Here is a 15794-nt window from a genome sequence, read left to right on the forward strand (position 1 = left end):
TCGATTCAAATATAAATTTTTAAAATTTACAACTTCTTTATTTCCACAAAAATATTATTAATGTAGCACAAACACTACTTTCTAATAAAGACAGAAATAAACTGTTTGTTTTGTGTCTCACGGTGATCCTCCTCTCGATACTAATGAAATGTTTAATATGATCCCTCGAGAAAAAAAAGGAATCAATTTCCGCCTGGAATGATTGATGCCCCATCAAACATTTTCTAATATCCCTGGAAGTTTATACAGTAGAATCCTGGTTCGTGGCTTAAATTCAAGGTAAATGAGACTAAGGAAATGAGTTGGAAACTTGATGTCGAAGTGGGATTTAAATCACCCATTTCACATTTTACTTCATTGGGCAGTATGTGCCAGAGAGCAATGCCACAAGATCCCTTCGATAGCTCAGTTGATAGAGCGGAGTAGTGGAGTCAGCAGGGAATCCTTAGGTCGCGGGTTCGATTCCAGCTTTATAGAAGGTGCTTTTAGAGTTAAAAAAGCGAATCTGTTTCATTCAGACATTGATCAAAAGCTCAATAATCGACTAAGCAAAGGCTCCTGTTCCGAATTCAGCCCACGTCTGATTGTCTTGTTTTGGCCAAGATCTGATCTTTGAATTAAGCGACTACACTGTCTGCTTTTTAATTCAAAAATACATACAAATGTCAAGTTTTTTGTAGATACGAAGGTGTTCTCTGTTTTCAAAGGATAGTTTCTTAATTGGCATATTGATTTGGTATTGATTTTGTATTGTTGTATTATAAAGTTTGTGCTTTCTGTGTTTTTATCGTATTGTGAACTTATTTTTTAAACAAATGCTTACAAAGGCAAATACAGCACACATCTGTTTATACCAGTGGTGAATTGTACATTTTTATTAAGTACAAGCTACTGTGCACTTCTGGGAGTATAACAGGTTCGATATAAAGTGGCAAAAATATAAAAGGGGAAAATACCCCAGACTGCATGTAAAGCCCTCGTTGTGACTGTTTTAGATAAAATGGCGTACTATGCACGAAATGTTGCAGAAACACAATCCGATATTTTGATACAGGTAGGCCAGTGCTTCCAAAGCATGCAGGTGTAGAACAGGACTTAATGCATTTTTATACAAAAATTTGTATTCTATATTCTGGTCGATTGCAGATTAGAATGGCATATGTTTAGCAATAATATTATTTATGGTACCTGAAAGTTTCAGGTTGTTGCACAAAGCTAAGGTATGCGTATACGTGATCTGACAACTGGAATCAATTTCCTGTCGTTAAACTCTGTTTATTTTTAAGTTGAGGCCCAGGATCCAAATCTTCAGTTCTGATTTTTTAAAGTGATATCTTTTCTTCATGTCGTGGAAGTCACACGATGTGAGCAATTGTTTTTTTTACGTTGCGATCCAAAGAGCCTCAGACGCACAGTCTAACAATAACCAAACCAGAATGGATTCTGCTGGGAGCCGGGCTGAGCTCATTCTCACTCCCTGTGCTGAAAACAGAATTATTTCTTCCCCGAACATCGTCTACAGATCACTTGTGCGCTTTTAACCTTCTCGCAGCTACGGGCGAGACTGAAGCTCATGATATGAAGGCACCCGCTGGAACACATTCTCTAACTCTCACAATCGCAACAGACTTCGCTTTAAAAAAAAAAGTAGATATAGTCCTGAAAAAAGCATAAGTTTTATCAGTTTTTACATTAATCTATTTTGAATCAAAGTTTGATTTTTTTTATTGCATTTTACATTATAATAATAATAATCATCATCATCATTATTGCTTACACTTATATAGTGCTGTTCTGGATACTCCACTCAATGCGCTTTACAGGTAATGGGGACTCCCCTCCACCACCACCATTCTCCTGAATGATCACAAGACCTCGGTTTTACGTCTCAGCCGAAGGACGGCACCTGTTTACAGTTTAGTGTCCCCGTCATTGTACTGGGGTATTAGGACCCGCATGGACCGCAGTGTGTGCGCCCAGCGACAGAAACCAGATGTGTTTCGGGCTCGGCTGTGAGCAGGACAATGACGTCACGGGGACAAAGTAGAGGAAATCAAAACGGTTCTATAAAAGACCTGTGTCAGCTGTTGGTTTGCAGTCTGGACTCTAAATCCTCCGATCCGATTTTAAATCTCTCTAATACCTGAGCGGCTTCTTCCGAGTATTTATTCGTATACTTATTAGTAGTATGAAGGATGTGACAAATTTATGATTTCTTGGAACAAAATGGTTTTTATTTGCATTCGAAATGAAGCGGAATTTTAGCGTGACACACAAACCCTTCGTCTTTTTTAGAGAGTGATTTTTAAACAGACAAAAATGTAGAAAACGTGTTTTTTTAGGGTCAGTGACGTAATGAATAATGCGTCAGGCCTCGTGTCAGAAAATTATAGGTTCGACTGCCGTCTGGCTTGTTGAGTTTATACCACTTACATTCTTTTATATAAATGAACTGCACCTGAAAGCTATAGAAAACACTTTAGGTAAGTTGTCTGCAGCCTCATGTGAATTTCGACAACTTACCCAAAACACTGTACTGTCTGGAGTTCAGCTCCAGCTCTGAACTCAATTGCAATGAAAAACCATGCGTAACAAAACTGGAGAACAGCTGAACTTGTGCTCAGTTCGGTGATGAGGGTTCAGAACTGTCCTTGTTGTAATTAGCACGAACTGCACAGGCTCTGAATCAGACCATGTCAATTAGTCTGATCAGTGTAGGACACGTTAATGTAGAATTATTAATAGGTTTATTAGTTAGTTAGTTCAGGTTTACCCACCTGAACTAATGTAGAATTATTACTTGGTCTGTCTCTTGTTTGTATATAAATGAACATCTCTGACAACTTAATGTTAGTTTTACGATGTAGGTCAGGCGTTGACATATGCACGAGTATACGAAATGTCTCACTCCTGATTCAACTCATGTTCTATAGGAGATTGGCGATTCCTCCTGTTTCTCATACAGCCATATCAGAACAGAAGCCCGTGTCACCCAGCTGTGATTCAAGATCGACTCGCATCTTTATCCCTTTTTTGTTCGTGATCATTATTTTCTTTAGTTATGATCAATATTGAACTTTTTCGAAATTAAATGACAATAATCAAACATGCAGGCAGTTTTTTGAAAAGTATTCGGAATTGACAGGGTGCCCCTTTGGAATAGTCGTCAGAAAATGTGAGAAACTGAAAGTTATGTAAGCTCTCACACAAAGCATTGAAGATTGGAATCTGAGTGTAAAAAAGCTACCCGTCTCCAAGTGATAGGCAGGGATACACACCATGACTCGAATAGACTCAGCGAACTTTAACACCTATGATATTACGAGTGCTTTGCACGTGTCGAATTTCAAGAAGGAACTACTACAACAGTTGTGGACATAATTCAACACCACCGGCAAAGTCCGATGCCGGCAACTTCTGAGAAAATAATGTTCACTCATGGAATTTGGTCTTTGAACGGCTGGCGGGAAAATTAATTTATACTCCTGTTGCACCCTCAGCTGAAACATGTTAAAATAACAATGCAGATTTGTTGGAGAACCTGACAAGAATTATTGGGTTAGCACTGTATGTATTCTGGTATATTTACTTTAATTTTAATATAAATGTCAACATGCATGCTGTATAATCTATTGTAATTTTAAAATATGTTAGCTGAGGATGCGAGGGGGGCTATTATACCTTGTGAAACACGCAAGGAACTGTAAAAAAGGCTGGTATTTGAATAAAATTGGCGATCACAAGAAAACCACAATTTATGTGGTATTATCATCAATATCCTTCAAAATCGACGTTCAAATGAAGGATTTGAAGAAACTATGAAAAAAGCAATAGTAGTAGCAGAGGATTTTGATTTTTGCTCTTCAAGTCAGTAGATCACCGTAGAGTTGTGCCCCTACAAACAGCACAAAGGATGAAACCCACCTCCTTCGTTATTGCTATGTTTGTGCCGGTGAAAGTAGCGTTTGTGCTATTGAAAGCATCTCGGAAGATGAAGGTGCAGTCACTTCCACATGTTATGATATCATTAGATCCGACGACAAGAGCTGAAGCCCCCCCAGTCCAAGCCAGCAATGTGAGGAAGATGGACATGGAGGAAGGTAGCGTGGCCGAGCGGTCTAAGGCGCTGGATTTAGGCTCCAGTCTCTCTGGGGGCGTGGGTTCGAATCCCACCGCTGCCAAATGTTAATATTTTAAGACCTGTAATACGATCAGTAAAAGTGCTTTTTGTTAGGCTGCAGGAGGTGTTTAGAGATAGACTTTCTAAAAGACAGGCTTAACATCAAGGCAGAAAAAATATTTTGTTTTCTCAACAGAAATTCTCTTTGGCAAGTTCAGCTTTATGTAGGGAACAACATCTGCCAAGATCACTTTTGAGGCAGTGCACATGATAGTGTACCGGCAAGTACAGTACATTTAATATTGGCTGTGGTGGTGAGCTGCTTTTGTCTGTCTTCACGCCGAATCGTTGGCAGGGGTAAAGCTTATTAAATTTTTGAACATAGCTCTCCATCAGAAGTACTTTGTTCGTGATCAAAAGAGATCAGAGGATTAACTTCATGAATTCACATAGCATACCTTACAGGAAAGATTTAAAAGGGGAATTGATTGTGCTTCCTGATGTTGTTCCTGTGGTTTCTTTGGGTACAAAGGTGAATGTTCTTTGACGTTCTGCTAGAGTATCCACTGGGTGAGCTTTATCAATTAGCTCGGATAGGTCATCAGTGCTCCGTCTCCGGAAAATAATCAGCACTGTCGATCACGAGTTTACAGATTTCTCCAAATAACAACTATACATTTAAACCCAGTGGTTAGCATTCCTTCAATCCAATAGTTTTACTCTGGGTAAAAAGCAGCGCAATCTACAGATAGATGATATTCAAATATTTCAACGTTCTTATTGGATTACCTGTATGGAGATATCGCTCAGAATTCCTAATATGATTTTGAGTTCAGTTTTGCTTTACTACTTTCAGAGTCTTTTATTGACCTTGCTGAAGCAGAGAAGTGACATAATCACAAATGCGACCTACCTGTGCTGCTGTTTCTGGTTAATAATGATTATTGCGAGGAAAAAAAAACAGCTCCTTGCATGAAGAGCAAGAGCAACCAACGCACTCGCTTGTTGAGTTGGGTTTTTTCCGTGGTGCTCTTCCTCAGATGCAAAGTTATTTGGCGAGCAAGGACCTCTGAGAAGGAGCCTGAATCCGTCAAGAACTCAGAAATCACAGATCATCTTGAAAAGATTTGGGGATGCACTGGCTCAGTTATTTGAAGGAACCTATACCACCAACGCACTTCTGAGAACCACCTGCACATTTTCGCAATCCTCTCTCTCACCTACAAAGTTATGAAGACACAGACGACCAACAAAAACTAATTTGATTCACTCAAGGCTTCACTCTTCTGTTACGATGTTGTTTTAATTAATGTTAGCTGTGATGAGGTGTTGTTTCTGTCTCTTAAAGTTTAAGAGTCTGCTCCTTTCTTCCTGGTATAGAAATAACATGTTCCATCTTTGTTTACAAACACCACTGTAAATAATTGGTCAATCTCTAAAGCCTGTGTGTATTGACAAGGCAATTCAAAAGCACATATTAAATAAGAACACGATCCTTCTTGTTACCATTCCCGTGGTTGGAGCGTTGTTTCGCCCTTTAATGTTCTTCTACAATATTTACAGACAGGGCTTTATTACTGGAGTTGTGTGCATCGGTCCATGAACATCAACTGTACTGCTGTTTTTCTATGAGTAATTTAATCGCAAGCACTTAAAAGATGCAAAAAGGTTTCAAAGAAAACATAATTGAAAGACAGTCGAGTAAGGAGGTAGGAAAACGCACTCCCCCGTTGAAGAATCAACCACCGTCGCCCATGTGACTGGATATAAAAATAAATTATTCATTTCAATTATTCATGAAGGGTGGATTGTGGTCAGTAAACATATGCACATCTTTAAGTCAGTTCCACCATCTGTGCCATAGGGGATGTAGTTCAGTGGTAGAGTGCATGCTTTTCATGTATGAAGTCCTGAGTTCAATCTCTGGTGTCTCCAGATGTCTTATATTATTGTGCTCACATCGCAGTCTTCTGTTGAGTGAGAACTCTTTGCTCGTGTTCATAGAGAGCCAGGTTTACACAATTAAATTCAGTCACACACGAAGTGCTACAGTGTTGCTCTGCTGTTTTAAATGTACCTCCAAAGCATTTTGTTCTGTTAACTACCAAATGATTTGAACTAATTTTACGTCATATTCAGGAAATCCAGAGAAGGTCATCAGACTTTTAGTGGCTGTTGAAGAAAACACCTCTTGAATCTCACCAGAGATCATTCAGCAAAAGAGTTAACAGGGGTTAACATAGAGAGTGGCGGGGGTGGGATGTCAGGGCTTGACGTCACTGCTTTATGCAAAGAATGGAGGGGTGGGTGTCAGGGCTATATGACTGTGCTTTCCGTAGAGAGTGGTGGGGGTGTGATGTCAGGGCCATACAACAGTGCTTTACACAGAGAGTGGAGGAGTGGGTGTCAGGGCCATACGACACTTCTTTACGTAGAGAGTGGCGGGGGTGGGATGTCAGGGTTTGATGACACTGCTTTATGCAGAGAGTGGAGGGGAGGGTTTCAGGGCCATAAGACACTGCTTTATGCAGAGAGTGGAGGGATTGGTGTCAGGCCATATGACACTGCATTACACAGAGAGTGGCGGGGGTGGGATGTCAGGGCCTGACAACACAGCTTAACGCAGAGAGTGGAGGGATGGGTGTCAGGGCCATATGACACTTCTTTATGCAGAGAGTGGCGGGGGTGGGATGTCAGAGACCTGACGATACTGCTTTACGCAGAGAGTGGAGGGGTGGGTGTCAGGGCCATACGACATTTCTTTACGTAGAGAGCGGTGGAGGTGGGATGTCATGGTTAAATGACAGTGCTTTCCATTGAGAGTGGTGGGGGTGGGATGTCATGGCCATAAGACACTGCTTTATGCAGAGAGTTGAGGGATTGATGTCAGGGCCATACGACAGTGCTCCACTCAGGCCTCTGCTTGAATTTGTACTCCTCCTCTCTCTCCCTACCTCTACCTCTCCCTCTCTATACCTCTCTCCCTACCTCTCCCTTTTCCCCTCCCTACCTCTCTCCCTACCTCTACCTCTCCCTCTCTGTGGGGCCAGTAGGGGGTGCTCACCCTGCGGTCTGCGTGGGTCCTAATGCACCAGTATAGTGACGGGGGACACGATCTGGCCCACCAGCGATGAGCAGGTTACCAGATCTAGACAAAGGGGGCAACTCTTAGTCGTATGAGCTTAGTCACACATCGCAGCGATTAAAAAACAAAACAAACATATTATGTCTGTTACTAACGACTTTTTTTTCTTACATTGAAAGTCTCTTTCCCGGGTGATTTTCTAGCGCAACTGGGGCTCTTCATTTCTCCTCTGTGTCTCATCGCGGGCGGATTTGAAACAGACCACAGAACCTGCCGCTGCAGTGCTCTCGGTTAGGGGCTCTCATCCTGCATCACCAATCTTCCACAGGAGGGACGGAGCTGGATTTCTGTCTGGAAAATAAACTCCAGAGTGAGAGAGAGAGAGAGCAGAGAGGGGTAGGGAGAGTTAGAGAGAGGTAGTGCTGTAGAGAGGTAGAGAGAGGGAGAGAGGTGGAGGGTGAGGGAGAGGGAGAGAGGTGGAGAGAGAGGGGGTTAGGGAGAGAGGGAGAGGTAGAGAGAGGGAGAGGTAGAGATAGGGAGGGGAAAAGGGAGAGGTAGAGAGAGGGAAAGGTAGAGGTAGGGAGAGAGAGGGAGGAGGAGTACAAATTCAAGAAGGAGAAAATCCACAACACAACACAGGCGTCGGCATGCGTGGGCTACAAAAGGAACAAGTAAAATGTTTCTTCCGGGCTGAAAAGAGAAGGAAAGAAAACACACCGTTGCGGCGCTACGACACGAAGACGCCGAGCCAGTTGAGCACAGCAAACCCAACCTGTTCTCACAAGTTGCCTGCGCTTCAGGCGAAATAAAAGCTGCTGAGCTAAATCAGGAAAGCGGTAACTATCAGGACTGCTCACTGTTCCTCAGGCTGGGACAGGAGGTCACACACTGTATTATTATTATTGAGAGACAGGCTCACTGTCTGTTCCTCAGGCTGGGACAGGAGGTCACACACTGTATTATTATTATTGAGAGACAGGCTCACTGTCTGTTCCTCAGGCTGGGACAGTGGATCACACACTATATTATTATTACTGAGAGACAGGCTCACTTTCTGTTCCCCAGACTGGAACAGGAGATCACACACTGTATTATTATTATTGAGAGACAGGCTCACTGTGTCTTCGTTTGGGCTGGGACAGTAGATCACACTGTATTATTATTATTGAGAGTCTGGCTCACTGTTCCCGAGGCTGGGACAGGAGATCCCACACTGTATCATTATTATTTATAGACAGACTCACTGACTTTTCCTCAGTCTGGGACAGGACGTCACACACTGTATTATACTTATTGAGAGACAGACTCACTGTCTTTTCCTCAGTCTGGGACAGGTGGTCACACACTATATTATTATTGAGAGACAGGCTCACTGTCTGTACCTCAGGCTGGGACAGTAGATCACACTGTATTATTATTATTAATATTATTGAGAGTCTGGCTCACTGTTCCTCAGACTGGGACAGGAGATCCCACACTGAATTATTATTATTGAGAGACAGGCTTACTCTCTGTTCCTCAAGCTGAGACAGGACATCACATACTGTATTATTATTGATTGACAGGCTCACTGTTCCTCAGGCTGGGTCAGGAGCTCACACAGTATTATTATTATTTAGAGACAGGCTCACTGTCTGTTCCTCAGGCTGGGACAGGAGATCACACACTGTATTTTTATTATTGAGAGACAGGCTCACTGTTCCTCAGGCTGGGACAGGAGTTCAAACTGTATTATTATTATCATTGAGAGACAACCTCACTGTTCCTCAGGCTGGGACAGGAGATGACACACTGTATTATTATTATTGAGAGACAAGCTCACTGTTCCTCAGGCTGGGACAGTAGATCACACTGTATTATTATTATTGAGAGTTTGGCTCACTGTTCCCCAGGCTGGGACAGGAGGACACACTCTGTATTATTATTATTGAGAGACAGGCTCACTGTCTGTTCCTCAGGCTGGGACAGGAGATCACAAACTGTATTATTATTATAGAGAGACCTGCTCTTTCCTGACTGTTCCTTAGGCTGGGACAGCAGATCATAATCTGCTTTATTATTATTGAGAGCCTGGCTCACTCCTGTCTGTTCCTCATGTTGGGAAAGGAGATCACACACTGTATTATTATTATTGAGAGACAGGCTCACTGTCTGTTCCTCTGACTGGGGCAGGAAATGACACACTGTATTATTAGTATTGAAAGTGTAGCGACGAGGCTTATTATTAAGGCAGAATTAAGTGTTCCTGAGCTTTCCCAAATTAGGCCTCATTTCTCTGTTCATCTCTGTGGTGCAGCCACAGAGAAACTATTCATGCAGGCTGATTTAAGATGTTTTCTTTTGATAAGGGACAGCTCCCAAATGGGGATGCACTTAGCTAAGCCTGGCTATCATGATCAATGGTCATCCATTGGTGCCTATCTGTCTAGGGAGTGCCAGTTGGACATCTGGACTGCATTCCTAAGTGTCAGGAGTAAGTGACTCATATCTCACCTTGATCAACCAATCAGGGACTGGTAGGGCCGAGTAACCCACATGGGACTCTGATGCCCATGGAACTTTCAGCCAATCAATGAGCTGAAGTTCCTCCAGGTAAAAACAGGCAACACAGAGATTCAGTAAGATTCAGAAGGGATTCAGGAGAATTCTGTGGACTTTTCTAAAGGGAATTCAAAGGAGAATTCCAGGCCAGGACGGCCCAGGAGCAGAAGGCTCCCAAGGGTAGGACATTCTCGCAGCGCGCCTCCTGACCATCCTGAGACTCAGCCCGGACAACTACGGAACGGCCAGTGTGTCCGAGTGCCAGAACTTTCCTTTGTTCTAAGAGTCTAGAGCGGAGGTTGCCAGAGAGTAAGCAGAGGATCCACCCGACGTTAGCACCAGCAGCAGGCCTCGTGAACAGGTCGGAACTGTGGACAGCTGAATCACTATTCAGAACTAACGCTTCATCAGGAACGAACCGGTCCTCTTCCTGACTTGCTGGGACCCACAGTCATCTTTTCTCCTGTGCACAAACTTTGCTAGTTAAAGCCAACACTAACTAGCCGGTCAGTGAGCATCAGCAGCGCACCGTCGCAAGCCGCACAGCACAGCCTGGCACCGAGCCAGAGAGCGCGGCTTGGACAGCAACAGCCTGCAACTGTTTCTTTGTGCCCGCAGGAGATCTGAATCCCCAGAGATTGGATGAGTATTTAATTTCAATGCATTACAGCGCGAGAATTTAATTGTTATCCCAACCAGTTGATATCAATTTAATTCCTAAGAGTTATGTACTTGTTTTGAGTATCTAATGTAGAAGATATAACCAAGTTCATTTACGAAACGGTCTTAATGAATGATATACTGAACGTATGTCCTCTTGATATGTGTAACACTTCGTAACTGACTGAATATATATCTTTTGTATTCTGATAACCCTCTCGATAAGATCTGTTAGGTTTACATGCGTATTCTATGTATTAATAAATGTATCCTCGTGTATTAGTACCTGTGTGTGTGCGTTGTTTGAGTTATGTCGCATGGTTGGATTCTAAAGCCATCAAAAGAATCAACTTTGTGATTTACTGCTACAATTAATAATTATTCCAGTAAATGCCCAAACCCTACAGAACTGGTGCCTTCAGAGAGCCACTACATTTACATTTTGGCTATGGCAACATTACAAGCTCCTTCAGGAACTTGTAGAAAAACTTTTTGGTTGGGTAGCTGCACTTCGGTAGCTGTATCATGTCTGTCATAGGTTATTGTAACAGGTAACTGTGGTGTGCTGACCAGCCAAATCTTTCCCACCTGCTCAACCTGGAGTTCCTTAACCTCACTTTGGCTCGTCACTGTGGCTTTACACTTTTCAGTGGCAGCCCCCTTTCTGATACCACATAACCTCTGAGTTGTGTCCCTAAGGAATGGCTTACTTGGGCATACCCAGTGGATATCCTTGGTTGATATACACAGTTCAAGGTTTGGAACAAGGTACAAATTCGGATCATCCTCCTGGTAAGCTACGAGCGGTGGGGTGGTCAACTTCACATGCATGTCCCCCCTCCAGAAGCCAACGTTCGATATAGACTTGAGTCTATAGATATCCTTGCTACTCACGATGGGAAGGTTCAACAGGAAACCTATTTCCTTGGCTTCGGGGTTCCTTGGCTTCGGGGTTGACATGTATGGGAATGGCACTGCCTAGACTGTATGCAAGATGTACTTGCACTGGCTGCACCATCTCGGAAGTGGTTGTCCTCCGTACTTCTTCTACTAAGGACAGTGGAACCAAGTAGGTTGGAATCTGTCCCATGGCTAGGCTAGTTACCGTGGCACTAAGCTCCCTAAGCAGATCCTGCATCAGCATTCTGACCTGTTGCACATAAGCATAGTCCCACTGTAACACGTCGACAATCCTGCCCACGGTGTGGAGGGTGTTATTTAACACTGCTGCATGAAGGTTTACTGCTAAAATTGTGCCCTGTAAGGTTTTCCCTAGGCTTTTCAGCCGCTGCTGCTGTTGATACAGCCTGTCATAAATTTCTGGCATTTCCTTACGTAACCCAGACACCTGCCTACTCAGGGTGGTCAGGGTGACAGTGTTAGCAGCAAACAGACCAGCTGAAAATAGTGAACCCACGGCAGAGGCCGCAGCAATCAGACCCCCCAAGAACCTTTTGGGGCGGCTGAGGCTTGTCATCTCCTCCTGGGTGACTGTTGCCTTCCTCAGCTGGCGGAGCATGTGTATAGTGTCTAGCTGGGCATGCCATATAGTATCCCCAGCCCACTGCCTACCATGATAGGACACCCTACTGTTCATGTTGATGTGCTTCCGAAACACATCATGTGGGTCCAGCCGTACATACACTCGCTGAGTATATGTTCTGCAATTTGTTAACAACAATCCGGGAGCGTCCTGCAGGACTATGCCGGTAGGAGGACCGGGTTCCACAACTTCAAGGGGCTGTGTCGAGGCGATCCACAGTACTTTCAGGACCAGCCGTGGCAGTTTTAGGATTCCCATTCTGGAACACAGATGAGGCACATGGTACAGTTCCACTATAATTTTGAATATATTTTCCTAGCAGGACCTACACTACAGTACCCAACTACCTGCAGCTACAAAGGGGCACCCCCCTCTTTGATCGGGTTTGGACTTTTAACCCTATTCTGTGTCCTCCAGCACCATTTGAGGTGGGCGATACAACCGGAGGTGGTTGCGATGCACCCACTTGTAGACCAGAGATTGCCTTCCCTTTTCAATCCGAATTCGATAAGCTACCGGTGATACCTTATCGACAATCTCCTGGGGTCCTGTCCAACTGGGTAAGAACTTCCGGGCCACCCCTGTGAGTTTGGCAAATTGGAAGTACAGGACCTTGTCTCCTACTTGGAGTTCCTGGTTAACTGCCTTTCGGTCATAGTATGCTTTCCTACCCTCTGCACTCCTTCCCAGATTGTTCTGGGCAAAAGCAAAGGTTGCCTGCAGATGTGCTCGCAGGTCTGACACATACTGATGGGCCGTAGCAGCCCCCGTCGTGCTCAGGTCCTCCACCCCATAAAGACAGTGTAGGGGAAGAGTCATCTTCCGACCTGTCATCATCTCAAAAGGTGGGACCCCCGTAGAGCAATGGGGCGTGGCTCGGATGGCCATCAGAACCAGGGGCAGTTTAATGTCCCAGTCCCTACTGCTGGTGGAGACAAACTTTTTGAGCATACTAACCACCGTTCGGTTTGCCCTTTCTGCCTGGCCCGAGGATTGAGGGTGGTAGGAGATATGCAACTGGGCCTTGACCCCAAGCATATTCCACAGGGTTGCCATTACTGTAGCTGTGAAATGGGTTCCCCGATCCGAGTCCACGGTCAGGGGGAGTCCCCATCGACTGAACACATGGTTCACCAACAGCACTGCAGTTGTCTCTGCCGTGTCGTTGGGTGCTGGGAGGCACTCAATCCATTTTGTGAATGCACACGTAAAAGTGAGGAAATATTTGTTCCCTCTGGATGACCTCACCAGCGGCCCCACCCAATCCATGGACCAGGGGAATGTCATGCCCTTTTTCTGGAGTGGTGCCCGGTGCAAGGGCCGTGATGGTTGGAACTGGCTACACGTCAGACACCCCTTTACATACGCGGCGATGTCTTGGCCCATGAGGCCAGAATGCCACCTGCTGGATAGTGTCGTATGTGGCCTTGATTCCCCGGTGACCCCCACAGGGCTCGTCATGAGCGTGTTGGATCATGACCCCCCGATGGCAGCGGGGAACTACCCACTTTGGGACACCTTGTGCAACTGGTATACAAACCAACAACCCCTTTATAATTTTTAGATTGTCTTTCACCTCTGCCAGCTCCTTCAGCTCCGGAGACTGGCTCAGCACCTGCTCGGAAAGAGGTTGACTCACTGGGTCAGCGATATGCTGATACATTTGCCCAATTGCTGGGTCCTGTTTCTGCATTTCCGCAAGATCGGTGTTAAAACCCTGTGACCCAAGCACTACAGATTGAGGGTCAGCTCTGACATCCTGTCTAGCCCTGCTTCGGGTGACCGCCTTGACCTCAGCCATGGTTTCTGGGGGTAGCCATTCCTGCTGGAACTGCCAGGGTTCACCGTCTAAGGCGCCAGATTTGGCCAGCCGGTCGGCCTCATCATTCCCGTCTTTGTCGGGTCCCTTCACCTGGGAGTGTCCCTTCACCTTCCTCCAGTAAACCATCATTCCAGCCTCGGTCGTGAGCTTGTCACTGGCCAGGAACAACTCTTTGTTCTTTACTTCCTTGCCCCGGGCATTTTTCATGCCGTTACCCTTCCAATACGGAAGATGGGACACGAAGCTATGTCGGGCGTAGTTCGAGTCACTACAGATGACAAACTGTTTAAGGCCATTTGTCAGGGCCTGCTGGAGGGTGATCAGCACCCCAGCTACTGACTAGTCTTTGGTCCTAGCTTATAGCGGGTCGGCCCACAGGGAGTATTGTCTTGCCAGACTACTCCTACCCCTGCTAGCACCTGCTGTTCGTGGCGAAAAGAGCAACCGTCAACATAGGCCATGGATAAGCCCTGGCCCATGTTCTCATCGTAGTACCGATGATTGTTCGGTAGCTCAGCAGCGGGAATCATTTCTGGAGCTTCCATGTCAGTGTCACAGCCGTGACACACTTGGCCCAAAGCCAGGCCCTGTCCCAGGTACATTTTCTTGCTCTGTGCATAACGTACCTCTATCTCATAGCCTTGTAGGGCCATCATCCATGCCACAATCCTGCTATTTGACACCCTGCCCACTTTCAGTCTCTGGCTATGCAGGAATGTCACAGGTTGGTGGCAGGTTTCGATGATGATCTTTTGTCCCCCAACATAACTATGGAAGTGTTCTACCGACCAGACCGTAGACAACAGGGCCTTCTCGCAGTCCAAGAACTTTTGCTCCACTGGGCTCAGGGCTCGACTGGCATACGCCACCACCCTTCGCTCTTGGTCATATTCCTGACTCAGAGCAGCCCCAAGGCAGTGCTCTGAGAACCCTGCTTCAAGGGAGAAGACCTTATTTTCTTATCGATTCCAGGTGAACTGCCTGTTTCCAAAGGAAAAGGCCAGTTTGTACTGGTCTGTCGGTTCTATCTTAAGGGTCCAGAACCCATTGGCCACATCCACTGTGGTGAAATATTTCGCTGTTGTCACCTTGGCTAACTCCTGATCTAGGTAGATCATTGGCCATCGTGACAAAGGAACCTGTTTATTCAGCTGCTGGTAGTCAATGGTCAGACGCCACTTACCATTGGGTTTCAGCACCGGGCACAGTGGGGAGTTATAAGTGGAGTTACACTCCCTTATGATCTGACGCTCTAGTAGAGCATCCAACGTCTGCTTTATGGACTCGAATGCCGTGAGGGGAATGCGATACTGCCTGACATAGGTTGGGCGGGCGCCAGGGGCCGTGGGAATGCGCACTGTGTGCAAATCCGTCACCCCGCAGTCATAGGCGTCCCGTGCAAACACTTCCTGGAAATCCTGGAAGATCTGACGTAGCTGCTGATGCTGGCTTTCCGTTTCCAGGGCATCTGCCTTACCAACCTGTTCCTGTACCTGCTCTAGCAACCCCGCTTTTGACGGCATGGCGGTATCCCGGGTCGCACTCTCGGCTGAGTGGTCCGTCGGAACACTTGCGCGTACTGTGTACACAACCATCTCATCCTTATCGCTAAGGTCCACCCTGCACACCTCCTGGTTGCAGAATCCCTCTATTGGCATAATTGCAATCATCCGCCAGGGGTAGGTGTAGTACACCTGCTCGGTTCCCCCCTCCCTGGCCAAGGGACCAGGGAGCTGCCCCAGTACTGGGATGGCCAGTTTGAAATCATAGAAACCATTGTAAATTACCAGTGCCATGTCAGTGCGAGCAGGGATTTTGACATCTTGTTTTGCTATGTTCTGCACCAACAGGCAGGTGGCTCGGCCATTCCGTTCCAGTCTGGGGGTACCACAGACTGCTAGGTTCAGTCTGATAAACTGAGCTGATGGTTGGAAGAAAACCATCTCAGCGTCCATTCTCTGTCCCCTCTTTAGGACAAGGCGTACCGGAAACCCTGCTGTTGACGCAGGAACGATCAGGTCCG

The 15794-nt window shown here is 45.6% G+C and overlaps 1 non-coding gene across 1 annotated transcript; it reads left to right on the top strand.

Moving 5' to 3' along the window:
- The first annotated feature begins 4099 nt into the window (after positions 1 to 4099).
- On the top strand, positions 4100 to 4181 carry trnal-uag (transfer RNA leucine (anticodon UAG)). Its single transcript has one exon. It is a non-coding gene; the product is annotated as a tRNA-Leu (tRNA).
- Positions 4182 to 15794: the final 11613 nt, after the last annotated feature.

This window comes from Lepisosteus platostomus, chromosome 5 (assembly GCF_059453375.1).
Source record: "Lepisosteus platostomus isolate fLepPlt1 chromosome 5, fLepPlt1.hap1, whole genome shotgun sequence".
Classification (NCBI taxonomy): domain Eukaryota; kingdom Metazoa; phylum Chordata; class Actinopteri; order Semionotiformes; family Lepisosteidae; genus Lepisosteus; species Lepisosteus platostomus.